The sequence below is a fragment of the Felis catus genome, chromosome C1 (genome assembly GCF_018350175.1).
Source record: "Felis catus isolate Fca126 chromosome C1, F.catus_Fca126_mat1.0, whole genome shotgun sequence".
NCBI classification, from domain to species: Eukaryota; Metazoa; Chordata; class Mammalia; order Carnivora; family Felidae; genus Felis; species Felis catus.
The window spans coordinates 28,112,277-28,127,502 of NC_058375.1; the positions used below are offsets into that span (position 1 = coordinate 28,112,277).

Genomic DNA, 15,226 nt, shown 5'->3' on the forward strand with positions numbered 1-15,226 from the left:
AAGACAGAGATCATATGATTTCACTCGTATCTGGCATTTAAGAAACACAACAGAGGAACCTAGGGGCAGGGAAGGAAAAATAAGATAAAAAAGGGAGAGGGAGGCAAACCATAAGAGACTCTTAAATATAGAGAACAAACTGAGGGTTACTGGAGGGGAGGTGGGTGGCGGGATGGGCCAAATGGGTGATGGGCATTAAGGAGGGCACCTGTTGGGATGAGCACTGGGTGTCATATGTAAGGGATGAATCACTGGGCTCTACTCCTGAAATCAATGTTACACCGTATGTTAACTAACTTGAATTTAAATAAATAAATTAAAAAAGAGCATAGGCTGTGGCACCTGGAGTGAGATCTGGGTACAATCTGGCTCATGTTTTGCAGCTTCAAGCAAATTACTAACCTCTGAGCCTCAGTTTCCACAGCTGTGAAATGGAGCTTTCGCCATCCCTGTTTTGGGTTAGGGCTGTTGGAGGGATTTACTGAGATAAAGTCTCCAAGGTCCCGCCCGAGCTCAGGGTTTGGCTTGTAGCAGGCAAATGATAAAGGGAAGCCACTGTATTTGTTACAGTTGGAGATAGATTTTTCTGGAGGTCTAGGAAGTGCCAGTCCTCCTCAGTGCCCTTTAAATCAGTTGCCCTGCCCTGACTTCCTTGTGCCGCTTTAATCACCAAGGAAACAGTGAAGGGTCCCAGATATTCCTGAGAAGCTCTTGATTCATAATCGCTGTATCTCACAGGCAATCATCACTCCCTGGCCCCGCCCCCTCCCTGCCCCCCCACCCCGCCCCCGCCCTTCACCATCCCCAGTCCCGGTCCTGCGTGTTGGAATTTGGCTCTCCGTTGTCAAGAGCTGCTAACTCCACCCTCACATTAAATACAAACAGATGAATATCTCTCATCTGTGTTTTTGTCTGAGTTTCCATGAGGTTCTGGGGAACAGGGGAGCTAGGGGGAAACGTCTCCAGTGGCTTGCTAATGAGCAGGCTCCTTTTTCTTGCCCTCCTCCCTCTGTAAGGACAGAAGAATTGGTTTTCTGTTTGGCAAGCCAGTATCAATATTGCCAGAGTGATATGAGGAGGAAAACAACCCGAGGCTTTATTAGTCTTCTGGTGACTTCAGGACGCCACACAGTGAGGATTGCTGGGGACGCGGCCCCCCCTCCCGCCCCCGGCTTCATCCCCACCATGTAGAGCAGCCCAGGGAGTCAAGCCGGACCAGTGACCCACAGATGGAAAAGCCCCTTGGAGACAAAGCCTGTTGCCCAATCCTTTGTGCACGTAGAGAATCTTTTAGAATCTTTCAGGGGAACCTCATATGGAACCCCCAAACATGGACGTCGTGGAGATGTTCTGACTGAAGTGTGGTCAGCAGGGAAAAGAGAGCAGGAGCCCAGTTTCACGGCATCCTACAGCCTGGTTGAGCCTTAAAACTCCTTCAAGGAACCCCAAGGTTCGACGACACCCAGTTGGAAAACCTCTGCAGAAACTTCCATCGTCTGTGTGTGGGGCAGACTATTTGAATCCAAGCAGAGGTTTGGGAGGCTGCCTGTTGCCTCTCCCCTCAGTGTGCGGGCACCGGCCCTCCCGTTTCACAAGAAATGGTCAAGAAGATACCACGCTTCTGAATGGGTTGAAATCCACTTCCTATTCCTTCTAGTACGATGCCCATTTTGCAGTTGAAGCAACTGAGACAGGAGGTTAAATAACGTGTCCAACGTCACAGAGCTCACACGAAGTTCCGATAGACAAAGGAGCTAAATGGGCCTTGAAGAAGAAGTTGGGGCTCTGGCTCCTCCTGTTACCCCTCCACGCCGCATACTCTGAACACACACTTCGAACACGGTGGGTGCGGGTCAACCCTCTCATTTGATGTGAAGGGAAACTGAGGCCCAGAGAGGCTTGGACTTGCTGAAGGTCACTCAGCAAGCCAGTGGCAGAGCTGGTACCCAAACCCAGGTGTCTGGACTCCCAGCTCAGGGCCTCATCCTTGGCTGCACGGGGCAACATGGGGCATCATTCTGGCTATGTGAGATGATCTGCCTGGGCCTTTTCATCGAGAACATTCCTGAGCGCTTGCTCTCCCCTTGGTGGGGCCGGGCTCGGCTGGGCTGATCTGGGCTGGGCTCTCCTGTCAGGGATGTTGAGCAGAACCCTCCTTAAGGCGAGAAATGGCCCTCTAGGCACACCCCAGCTCAGACTTTTCTCTTCTCTTTGAACTTTCCCAAGTTACAAAGCACACAATTAAGGGCTGCCTAATAAGCCATCCATCTTGTCCCACAAAGAGAGAACTGTAGGCTTCCCGCCGGCTTCCTCCTCCTCTGGGAGGGGATCAATGCCTTATCTCAGCCGGGCCTGCCTGCGTGGAGAGGAGGGAGGGAAATGAAAGCACTTAATTAAGGCGCAGAAGAGCGGAAAGGGAACACCGCGTCCTCCCTGACTCCCTGCTCCTTCTTCACCTCCCCGTCTCCCCTCCGAGGGCAGCGGGCACAGTCCACAGAGACTGGCCTGCTCTGGAAACGGAGGAGGAGGTGGTAAAGGTGAGAACGACTCTAGAAAGGCCCCGCTGTCTGGGCCTGAGCAGAACTTACCCCTAGTGGAAATTTCCCACCCTTTACTGTCCCCCCACCCCTGTCCCAAGCAGACCTGGCCATGGCCATGAGCAGTCTGGAGGGTGGTAAGCAGCAAGGCCACCTCCTGAAAAACACCTTCTTTGGGCCTGAATTTCTTTTTTTTAAAAATTTTTTAAAAAATGTTTATTTTTGAGAGAGAGTGAGCAGGAGAGGGTCATAGAGAGAGGGAGACACAGAATCGGAAGCGGGCTCTAGGCTCGGAGCTATCAGCACAGAGCCCGATGTGGGACTCGAACTCACAAAAGGTGAGATCAGACCTGAGCCGAAGTCGGATGCTTAACCGACTGAGCCACCCAGGCACCCCTGGGCCTGCATTTCTAGCATTAAAACATATTCCTTTAGGTAAAGAGCCTTCTTGGCTCTCTCTATATGACCAGAATGTTTATAGAAGGAAGTTTTAAGAGGAGGAGTCTGGCCACTACAGTTTAATTTTCCCTTCTCCATTTCCCCTGGGCAGTGCCTGCAAAACAGTCCTTAGTGCAGCTAGGAAGGTGAGAGCCCACATGCAAAAGCATCCACATACTTGGAAGACCTGCCACCGTAATTTTCTGGAAGGTTCAGCATTTTCCCCTTGAAGTTCTTCTGAGCTATTCTGTGTGCCTCTATCTTCTATGAACTTGGCTGTCGACGCTTGGACATCTCCTACTCCCTTGTCTCCTGACTCCATCTGTCCTGACTGATGTCAAATTGTGTGCCTTTGCCCCCCTGGCCTGGATATGGTCCTCGTCTCTGGCTTTTCTGAAGGCACTCTTGTCACACCTTCATTGTTTGCACCCAGCTCCAAGATAGTGGGGCGGGGGGCACCTTTGACATCCTGTGACCCTGGTGGTAGCCCTGCCTACCCACAGTGGGAGGACAGATGGGGTGAGAGCCATTCTCAGAGGACCCGGGCCCTGGGTAGATGAGCATTGCTCTCTACCCTGGGGGATCCCCAGCAAAGCAGTTGCTTTAGACTGAAGAGTTGTGTCTCCCCCAAGTTCATATATTGGAACCTAATTCCCAATGCGAAGGCCATTGGAAGTGGAAGGTGGGAGGTGATTAGGTAATGAGGATGCTTTTATGAAACAGACCCCAGAGAGGTCCCTTGCCCCTTGTACCAGGTGAGGACCCAGGGGGAAGATGGCTGTCTGCGAACCGGGAAGTGGGCCCTCACCAGACACGGAAGCTGCCGGCGGCTTTGTCTGGGACTTCCTAGCTTCCAGAATTTGTGGGAAATAAGTGTCTACTGTTTATACACCACCCAGCCCACGTTCTTCTATTACAGCAGTCTGCACGGACTCGGTCACCTATTCTGCCCTGGCTGGGAGGCCTGAGGAAGTCTGGACTTTGCTCAGCATCTCTCCCTGCCTGCTCCGGGGATTCAGGGTGGGCAACTTGAGGGACCGGTGAGCAACAGCCTGGGGAAAGCTGGCCACGCCTGTGGGGTGCGCTGTTTCCTCACCTCCCCCGGAAGGGCCGGCTCGGTTCTATATCCAGTGGGACCAGTGCTGGCCCCTCCTCAAGAGCCAAGCGTTCTGAGATAACCTAATAATTCAATAAATGTTAATTGATATAATAAAAGGGGGAGCGGGGAACTGAACCCACCCTAGCGTAAAGCCACGTCCAATTTAGAAAAAAAAATTTTTTAATGTTGATTAACTTTTTTTTTTTTTTTTAATTTTTTTCTTCAACGTTCATTTATTTTTGGGACAGAGAGAGACAGAGCATGAACGGGGGAGGGGCAGAGAGAGAGGGAGACACAGAATCGGAAACAGGCTCCAGGCTCTGAGCCATCAGCCCAGAGCCTGACGCGGGGCTCGAACTCACGGACCGCGAGATCGTGACCTGGCTGAAGTCGGACGCCCAACCGACTGCGCCACCCAGGCGCCCCAAATGTTGATTAACTTTTGAGAGACAGAGAGACAGAGCACGAGCGGGGGAGGGGCAGAGAGAAGAGGGAGACGTAGAATCGGAAGCAGGCTCCGGGCTCTGAGCTGTCAGCCGAGCCCGACACGGGGCTCGAACCCACCAACCGTGAGATCATGACCTGAGCTGAAGTCGGACGCTCAACCGACTGAGCCACCCAGGCGCCCCTTAGCTGCGTCTAATTTTTAAGTTAACTTGAGTATGTACAGAACTGTTGTCCCCTTCTGGTCACCCCCAGATGTCAGTCTGGTGTGGTCGTGGCTGTAGTCACCGGTGCTTCCTGACCAGGGTAGTTTCTATCCTGGGGACTATCTTCCCCTCCCCTCCTCTGGTCTCCTGGGTCTAGGTTTCTTCCTCACATGGTTCGTTCCTGACTCCCCTCTGGCCTGGCCTGGCTGCTTCCTGACAAGCTCGCCAGGGCCCTTTCTGCCCCTGTGCTGGGGCTTGAGGTTCCTGGGAGACGTGCCAGCACCCATATGTGTCCAAACCTGGCTGTGTACCTCTGTGATGTGCTACAGCCGGCTCGAACTGGCTTACAAGAACTGGCAATTTTGAGAAAATTTGCCAGCCAAGTGTTAAACCATCGGTGGCTTGAAATCCGCCTCGGTGGGAGTGTTTACACCATGGGAATTGGCAGATGTTGCAAATCAGAGCCCCTCCACCCCCACCCCACCCAGAGCCCGTTTACCAGGATGCTGTCAGAGGCAGTTAACAGCCACCCCTTGGGGCAACCCCTGAGCAGTGAGGTTTAGGAGCTGGTGGATAAATACTGTCCTCTTCCATCTTCGGGTCTGTTCTCCACAGCTCTCTCTCCTCAAAGGGTCTGAGCAGGATAGAGCCCCAGTTGCCCACAGCAGTGGCTAATCTAATAGCGTACCCTCGTATTGGGTTTCCACCCTTCTCTCCAGCCCCCCACTCCTCCTGCCTGGGACACTTCCCCAAATAAGCTACTTGCGGGCAAATCCTTATCTCAGACTTTATTTTTGTGGGGCAGGGAGAGGCGATCAGGGGCGGGAGGCACAGAAGCTAAGCCTACGCCTTTAAGTACAGACTATATTTACTTCCTCTGCACAGTGGACCGTTTCCGTACTTTTATTCCTGCGGTGTTTATTCCCATGTCTAGCCGTGATTGTACAGAGTCTCCCAAAGCAGCGATTCCTGATTTGCCTTAGAACATCTTCTATAGCAGTGGAAAGGGTTTTTAAAATATTCAGTTGATTCAGGCAGCAAGCAGAACATCCTCTGGCCTGAGTGCTGTCTGCGAGTCTCTCGCTTGTTACAGTAACTTTCCTCTACGACTGATTTCAGTTTCCATTTGCAAATGTAACCGCCACCTGTGCCTTCTCCTCGTGATTGGATTTCTGCATCATATTCCTGCATCACAGCCGCCCAGGAACCTCAAAGCTGGGGGGGTCTATCCTCAAATCATTTAGCCAGCTCTCCCCCACACAAGGTTTACGTATCTTAATTTTGTTCCCAGTTTCTGACCCAAATCATCCTGCCCTGATCTGTCCTCAAACTCTGCCCATTGGTAATGTTGCTGATTGTTGAATGCTCTTACCCGTGACTCCGTTTCCTGGTTTTCGGTTTTTGTTTTTGTTTTGTTTTGTTTTTTTCTAAGCAGATTCTTAGGGGTTGCACTCAGCTAAGCAGGTTGGGTGATGGTTGGAGAGCTTTCTAGTTAACTGGGTCGTGCACAGTAGCTATAGCGATCTTCATGCTTGTCTCCTTGGAATAGTCACGTCCCAAGAAAACCAGGTCAGGTCAGAATGGAAGAGGATTGGGGATGCTTTTCCCTCCTGGCTCTCTACTGAAGAATGTCAACGCTGGGACCGCAGAGAAACATTTCCCCAAGTGAGTTCCATTTGGTCCACACGGCTCCGTGACATGTGAGCCCCTTGTCATCAGTTCTTGGTCGAGGATGGTAGAAAGGATAAAGAGAGAGGAGGTCATGGTCATTGACACCACGGAGAAGGCACAAGGAAGAGAAGTGGTCATGGTCAATGGAATGACATCCATAGCAGAGCCAGGCTGGCTCCCTCGGAAGATCCTAGTGGGCTCCCCAGGGTGTGGGTGCTGTCCGGAACCCCCCAGATATTCCACCTTGGGTACTCACAAGGAGGTCCTCTGTTCGGGTTGTGGCTTTGAGTTCGCAAGTCTGTCATATTCCGTCTCCTGGACTCAGGAGAGGGTGGCAACGCATGGGGTGGCTCCCTTCCCTTCGTCTCGGGGACCTTCAGCCCATGGACAGACCAATACAGTTTTGGAAAGCCTGCTGGGAGGCCCTGGGAAGAAGAACCTCAGACTGAGGTTCTGAGATACAGTTCCCAGCTGCTGCTTCTCATAAAGGACCAACACCGCGGGCTGCTGCTTCCACCCAATCTCTTGCCTGTTGAGTTCTTCAATCTCAGGCCCTATGATAGAGACCAATTGTGGGCTGTCATGTGCACAAACATCCTTATGTTCCTGTGTGTTTCCCAGCCTCCCTTACAGTTAAGTTGGGGCCATGTTGACTGGTTCTAGTTAATGAGCTGTGGGCAGAACGGATGTCGGTGATTTCCAGGATGGCACCCGAGAACATCCCATGACATTACCGAGCCCCCTTTTTTCCTCCCATGGCAACAGTGGGAGCTGCAACTCGAGGATGGCAGTGTTGCATGACAGAGGAGCCTGGGTCCCCGAGTCACCCCTGGAGGAGTGCCGCTTGACCCACTGGGGTAGGCAGAATTTTAGCTGCCATGACCTTTGCCTCTGGTGTTATGTCCATGAATATATTACATACATTACATGGCAAAAGGCTTTGCAGGTATAATTCAGATTACTAATCAGATAGGGAGATTATCCTGGCTGATCTGGATACACCCAGAGAAGTCACACTAGCCCTAAAAGCAGAAGGGGAAGGCAGAGAGATGTGGGGAAGAGAAGTCAGAAAGATTTGTAGAGTAAAAAGGACTTGATGTGCCGTTGCTGGCTTTGAAGATGGAAGAGGCCATGAACTAGGGAATGTGGGCAGCTTCTAAAGGCTGAAAATGACTCAGGCCAACAACCAGAGAGGAAATGGGGACCCCAGTCCTATGATCTGCCAATAACCCCAATGAACTTGGAAGCAATTCTTCTCAGAGCTTTCTGATAAAGAGCCCTCCTAGGGGTGCCTGGGTGGCTCAGTCGGTTAAGTGTCCGACTTTGGGCTCAAGTCATGATTTCACGGTTTGTGAGTTAGAGCCTCGCATCAGGCTCTGTGCTGACAGCTCAGAGCCTGGAGCCTGTTTCAGAGTCTGCGTCTCCCTCTCTCTCTGCCCCTCCCCTGCTTGTGCTCTTTCTCTTTCTCAAAAATAAACATAAAAAAAAAAAAAAAAGAACCCATGGGGTGCCAGCGTGGCTCGGTCGGTTAAGCGTCCGACTTCAGCTCAGGTCATGATCTCATGGTTTGTGAGTTTGAGCCCCACGTCGGGCTCTGTGCTGACAGCTTGGAGCCTGGAGCCTGCTTCGGATCTGTGTCTCCTTCTCTCTCTGTCCCTCCCCAACTTGTGCTCTGCCTCTCTATGTCTCTCAAAAAATAAATAAATGTAAAAAAAAATTATAAAAAAAAGAACCCTCCTGGCCAACACTTTGATTTTGGCCTTGTGATACCCTAAGTAGAGGACGCAGTCAAATCCCCACTTGGACATCTCAACTATTATAAGACAATAAATGGTTTTATCTATCTATCTATCTATCTATCTATCTATCTATATTTTACAGAGAGAGAGCACAAGTGGGGGAGAGGGGGAGAGGGAGAGAGAGAGAGAGAGAGACAGAGACAGAGAATCTTAAGCAGGCTCCACGCTGAATGTGGAGCCCTACACGGGTCTCGATCCCGTGACCTTGGGATCATGACCTGAGCCAAAATCAAGAGTCAGACACCCAACCGACTGAGCCCCCCAGGTGCCCCAATAAATGGTATTTTTAACAAGCGGCTACTGTTGTGGTCATTAGCAATGGCAGTACTAGAAAATGAACACACCTAGATGCGATTTTGTGTGTGTAAGGAAAAATCCTTCCAGCCAGTGAGATGCTAGAGCCTCCCTGTTGTAGCAGCTAACGATGCTTATTCTGATGAATGCAGCGCCCCCCACCCCGTGTGCAGGGAGCAGAGCTCCACGCAGGCCATGAGGCACAGGAGAGGACGAGGACACTGCTCCTGAGGCATCGGAGTGTCTGCTTAGGTCTCCTGGGGAGCCCACAGGGTCAACAGAGGTGGGTGCTCCACCAGGAGTGAGCTCAGGCCTCTTGAACCCTCGGGAGCAGGAATGTGGCCCAAGAAGAGAAGCCTAGCGGGGAGAAAAGGCAGGTCTCCCAAGATCACATAGCAAAATAGCAGCAGAGCCGAAGCCGGAAGCCAGGCCTCCCGACTCGAAGGCCCGGGCTGTGTGCCCAAGCTGGGTGCTACTGAGATTCGCATGGGAGCGTGCACGCGTGTGTGAGCTCCAGGTGCACGTGCGCGGGCTCCACGTGTGCTTGCCAGGCCGGATTCCTCCTTCCCCAGCTCCCGGATCTCCAGGGTTAATGCTCCGCTCAGGAGGCTGAGAACAGCCTCTCCCCTTTGGTAATTGAAATCAATTTCTCAGCCTTATCTTTAGGAAACCTATATAGTCTAGACTGTAATCTGAAAGCCTGGGCTCGGGCAACTTTTAAATGAAAACTCCTCTGCGAGGAGGCGGAGGGGGGGAGGGAACAAGTGGCTTGCCTCTTCCCACAATTTCTCAAGGAGCGCATGAGTGTGGAGGTGATGTCTCTCTTCTTTTTCCGGGTATTTGGCTTCTGAGTACGTGAGAAGGTGTTTGAAAATGTGTGAGCATATATGTGTGCGAGGATGTGAGTGTGTGGTGGTGCGGGGTGTGGTAGAGTGTGTTAGGATGGGGGAAGATGTGTGTGTGTGTGTGTGTGTGGCTGGACACAGGTGGGGAGGCCCCCTCTTTGTGTTTATTTTTGCCTCTGAGCCTGTGAGTACACGGTGTAGGAAATGGCAGAGAATGTGTTCTCAAGTGCAGATGTGTGTGTGCAGGTGCCTATGGGAAAATTCGTGGGCTTGTAAATACGTGTGGGATCAGAGAATGCATATTTATGTGTCTCATCTGAGAAGGCATTCCTCCTGGGCCTCACCTCTGAATTCCCCCGGGCCGGGAGCAGTTTCTTTTTTCTTTTCTTTTCTTTTCTTTTCTTTTCTTTTCTTTTCTTTTCTTTTCTTTTCTTTTCTTTTCTTTCTTTCTTTCTTTCTTTTTTAATTTTTATTTATTTATTCTGAGAGAGAGCGAGTGAGCAAGCAGGGGAGGTGTAGAGAGAGGAAGAGAGAGAGAGAATCCCAAGCAGGCATCAGCGCAGAGCCCGAGGTGGGGCTTGAACTCACGAACCGTGAGATCACGACCTGAGCCGAAACCAAGAATTGGATGCTTCACCGACTGAGCCATCCAGGCGCTCCAGGAACAGTTCCTTTTAATGCCTCCAGTGGCCTGACTACACTGCTGCTCATCCCTGAAAACCATCCTAGCCCTCCGGCTTTCCCCTGTGCCCCCGGGGAGGAGGAAAGGCCCTTGATTTGTCTACTCTGGAGAACCCTGTCCTTCCCCAAGCCCTGGCAAGGTTCCATCCAGAAGGTTCCTCTCTAAAGGATGATGTGCCTGTGGGCAGGGGCCCTGGCTAGATCTCAGCCTCCGGGGGAGGCCTCTGGGTGTCACTCAGCAAGTGGATGTTCCGCTTGCCAAAGCTGTGGCATTAGACACAGAGGCCCACGCAGGTGAGGACAGCTTCCTCCCCGCCCCTCCCCCAGCAAAGGGTCCCCCACCCTCCCCGAATCCCCATGGATTTCTCATTTGAAGTCAATCAGCCTTGAAATCCCTGCCAGTGCCTGCAGGGTAATTATGGGGCTGGTAATCAATGCCAGACTCTCAGCTGCCCTGGGTGGGAACGGCACAGTTTCCCTGGACTCCAGAAAACACTGGAAGTGGTAGTAACAGCCGGGATTGGGAGGGTCTGGCCTGGAAATAGCCTCCGGCTCGGATGGGGAGGAGCTGGGAAGGAGGGAGGTTGGCGTTGGAGCTGCTTCCCAGCGAGGCCTGGGGGCAGACGGTGGCTGCGGCACCAGAGAGGACAGGTATTTCCCTACCCTGTGACTGGGGGAAGTGTGGGGCACTGTGGGAAGGGCTGCGCGTGGAGGCAAGGACGGCACAGGTACCAAGTTAGCATCAGCCCCTGAAATGTCTGAGATCGGGACCTCTGCCCTTCTATCTGAGTTCTGTCCCCCGTGAAGCTACCTGGGCCCTGATTACTTTGGTAAGTGACAGTGTTGGGGGTGGGTAGAGCGGCCGCAGCTGTGGTGAGGGGTGACGGTGGCATCAGGAATAGGAGGCTGTAACAGGTGACTTGAGGAAAGTGGGGAAGGGGGGTGGGGATGGTTATGGCAGAGCTGGAAGGACTGGTGGTGTTGGCGGGGCCGGGGGGGGGGGGGGGACGCTGTGCTGAAACTGACGATGCTGGCTGTTGGTAGCGATGGCGACCGTGGCGGGGTATGGGAAGTGTGACAATGGCAGTGAGATCGTGGTGAGGGAGAGGGTACCCAAGGGTGGTGACAACTTTTGAAGAAGGAACCAGAGGCGGGGTGTGTGCACACGACTGGACACGACCCACAGGAATGGGGTGAGGAGACGGGGGCCCTGAAGAAGGGGGCGGTGCCTGCCAGTGATGGCCAGGTGGAGAGGGTTTGAACCGAGAGAGCTGTCCCTAGCGTCGGCAGTGTGCTAAGGTGCCAGGGGCTCAAGTCAGGCAGAGGGCCGCTGATTCAGCAGCCAAGGGATTTTATGGGCCCCCTTGTGGCATGAAAGTCAGGAAGGTGGAGCTTGGATCCTAGAGAAATAGCTCAACTGGAATCAGGAGCCCAAGCAGAGAGCCGGGTAGGTGATCGGAGGATAAGCCGCGATTCTAAAGGCCAGCAGTGTGGATGCCAGTCTGAGAAGGGGTGAAAATGTCCCCCGGCCTTGGGGACTTGCCAGGATTTAGGTCCTGGCATCCCGTATAGCTCCTGCCCTGGTGCTTTGGGTTTTGCCAGCCTTCATACCCTTTGTTCCTCCAGAGAACTTTGTTGTCAAGGTCAGATCAGTGACCAAGCACCTGGGCGTCTCTTTGCTGCCCAAACAGACTCAGAACCCAGTGTCCTAGATAGAGGAGGCTGAGGGTGCTACACAATCAGTGTATGAAAGCCCCAGACTCCGGCTTGGGCTCACATCTGCTTTCCCTTTTGTGGCATTGTCCTGTGATGAAGAGTTTAGGGTTGAGGATGCAAACAGACCGCGTTCAAGTCCTAGACCTGTCCCTTCCTACTTGTGTGACCTTGGATAACGTCCTTGACTCCGTCTCCTTTCCTGTAAAATGGGAGTGGTGTTACCAGCGTCCCAGATTGCTGTGAGGAGTGCGTGGCAGAGACTGAGGTGGCCCCAGTAGTCCCACCCTCTTGGAGTTCCTGTTCTTGTACAGTCTCCCTCCTGTGGGCATGGGTGGGACCTGTTCTAGCCAATAGAACCATCTTATGTCATAAAATCATAGAAGCAACTATGTATGTAATACATGTGTGTATGTAGTATGCATGTAATCATATATGTAATCTATGCATGTCATAATATGTATGTATGTAATCTACGTATGTACTATAATCAGAGAAGTAACTTCTGTCCGTTAGAAACAACCGTTACTTCATCAAAGCCAGCAGGGCAGAGAGTCTCCGAGCCACATGGGAGAGGTTTGAAGGAGGGGCAGGAGGAAGGGCAGAAGGCAAGGTACGGGGTCAGTGCCAGCCTATCCAGCCTGCCAGGTGGCCGCTCCTACAGCACCATTGGACCTTTGTCTCCATGCACAGCCTGACTCATCCCTCCCGTAGACGCCGGGAGGCCTTCTCTTAGGCACTGCCTCCTGAGACTCTCTAGAGGCCACTGTACCCAGAAACAAGGCCCCCGGGTGGCCCCAGGACAAGCCTCAGTGCCCACGCTCAGAAACAGCACCTTGGGGGGCCAGTGTCAGGCTTAGGGTGACTCTGTAAATCAGAGCATTTTGATGCATAAAATCTGGAAACGCAAGTCTATGAATCGTAATCGAGCATGACGAAATCTCATCAGCAGAAGTAAATATGAAATTCGAGATGACAGGGAGAGGCACAGATGTGTTCCCGAGTTCCCGCCCCACCCCCTCCCCTCAGCTCCGGCTCCTAGTGCTACCCCCAGATTTATTCTCTGCACACACCAAATTAACCTCAGGTGCCTCTGATGGCTCAGCTCAGCCACCACATCCCTCTCTCCACCTTTCTGTCCCTTTAGGAGCCGGGACGTTTTCCCCCGCCTGATGCCTCTGTGACAGGAGCCAGCTCAACTTTGCTGTTCATTTGGGCGTAGACCGTTGTCTGGGAAAGAGCTGGTAACAGTGGGCATTTATTTACGAAAAGGCCTGTGCTGAATGCCTTTCCTGCCCTCCCTGGAGGGTTGTCTCCACCAGCTTTCTGCTCCTCCTCCCAGAAGGCCCATCCCAACCAGGACGGGCTCCTGCACAGCGGTGGCCCTCTAACCCTTACTGTCACCCCCCGAGGGCCTGCATGAGCACCCCAGAGAGCCAGAGGATGGCTTAAAACCATGTTGCCCAGAGTATGTTCTGTTGAGCGTGTTTGGGGAAAAGTGGGTGTGGACAAATAAGCTTGGGCAGCGCTGGTTAAACCAAGGCACGCAGGTTTCCTTCTCGCAGGCCTTCTCTGAGCCTTTACTGTCCTGATCTGAAATGTAAAGTTCCAGGACGGGGCTGGGGCAGACAGGCTTTCACAAACTTACTTGGCCATCGGCAACATTCTAGCCACAGCCCATCCTGGCCCCAGCATCTCCTCGGGCGAATATTCCCTTTAGATAATGTTCATAGAAGACCGTGAGGCCCATTCCCTGATTGTAGGGCCATCTGGGTCCCAAGCAGGAGCCCAGGTTGGGGGTAGGCCGGGGTGTCTCAGCCTTCTGACCTCTGAAAGAGCAGTGACTGTAAGTCTATGGCAGGTTGGGAAGGGGATGGGCCAGGGGGTGGCTTCCCTCAAGGGGGATCTGTCTGTAGAGAGGCTGACCATTTATCAGAGTGAGTCACCAGTGTGTGAGTGCATGTGCACGTGTGTATGTGTGCATGCACAGACATACATGTGTGTGAGCCAGTTATGATGGTAATTCACCACCTCCAACGTGCAGGCCTGGCATGGCACCGGGCCTGGGGCAGAGAGTACAGACCTCGTCTTGGGAAACTCCTCTTCAGGTGGGTGAGCTGAAATCCCAAGGCTGACAAAGTCCTCAGACTAATGGAGGAAGCACTTCTGGCCTTGCCAGGGCCCCAGTCTTCCTTATAGGAATCTGCAATTCCACGGGGCAGAAAACAGCCCACAGAAGGAACACATTCGTGGAGCACATGAAGATGCAACCCTGCACACAATCAGTGTGCACACAAGGCTTAACATGTATCTATGCACACATGCTACGGTGGGCAGAATTCTAAGATGGCCTCCAAACCTTGTATGATCTCCTCTTCTTAAGTATGGGTGGGACCTGCGAGTATGGTGGGTACTACACCCTGTGACCAGGTTATGTTTTATGGCAAAAGTGAAGGGATTTTCCAGACGTAATTAAGGTCCCTAATCAGTTGACTGTGTTAATAGGAAAGGTGGGCCTGACCTAATCAGTTGAGGCCATAAATGAAGGTCTAGAGGTCAGAGAGAGAGAGAGAGAGAGAGAGAGAGAGAGAGATTCTTCTGCAAACTTTGCAAAAGCATGCTGCCATGAGCTCGACAGCTACAAGGAAAGGCATTCTGCCAACAACCACATGAACTTGGAAGACGACCCTGCACCTCAGATGAATTCGCAGCCCAGGCCAACCCCTTGGATGCAGCCTTGTGAGACCATCTGCAGAGGATCGGCTGGGCTGTGCCTGAATTCCTGACCCATGGGAAGTATGAGATAATACTTGGGTGCTGTTTTCAGCTGCCAAATTTGTGGCAATTTGTGGTATTGCTATGCAGCTTTCAATACTAATACACAAACTCTCCATTCAGTGAAGGTACATATACCGAGAGACATCCATCCATACAGAGACGCACCTATACGCAGACATATAAATATTCACGCCTCTCCATTTTCAGGTACACCGTGCTCACAGATGTAAAAACATATTTATATGCATAAACGTATATATATACACAAGCACATACACATTCTTAGTTACACACACACACACACATTTGCATCCATAAACACAGAGGTAGGCTTGTACACAATCTATACAGCCACATTTACGTGAACATTCAGACGCAGTAGATGCATATGCACACACATAACAGTGAAGAACATTATAAAATACTTTCTATGTGCCAGGCACTGGTTTAAGTTCCTCGTACATATAAACCCACTTCAATACTTCCACAGATATAGAGGAGCATATAGATGCTGATCTTCCTACCATGGAACTTCTGTAAAATACCACACCACTGTATACTACAGGGGCCCAAAGTGAAGACGTTTCTCAGCTGGAGCAATTTCTCAGGGCGGATTCTGGTGGAGCGTTTTCCCTCTCCCTAAGTGCCTGGTAGGTAAGTTAAGACCGTCCACTCCTTTCCCCTGCCCAGGGAGGGGCCCAGAAGTCACCCCCACTCTCTC

At 52.1% G+C, this 15,226-nt stretch overlaps 1 long non-coding RNA gene across 1 annotated transcript; it reads left to right on the forward strand.

Moving 5' to 3' along the window:
- The first annotated feature begins 12,201 nt into the window (after positions 1-12,201).
- Positions 12,202-13,198, forward strand: LOC111561943. Its single transcript, XR_002744998.2, has 2 exons — positions 12,202-12,340; positions 12,875-13,198. It is a non-coding gene; the product is annotated as an uncharacterized LOC111561943 (long non-coding RNA).
- The last annotated feature ends 2,028 nt before the right edge of the window (positions 13,199-15,226 follow it).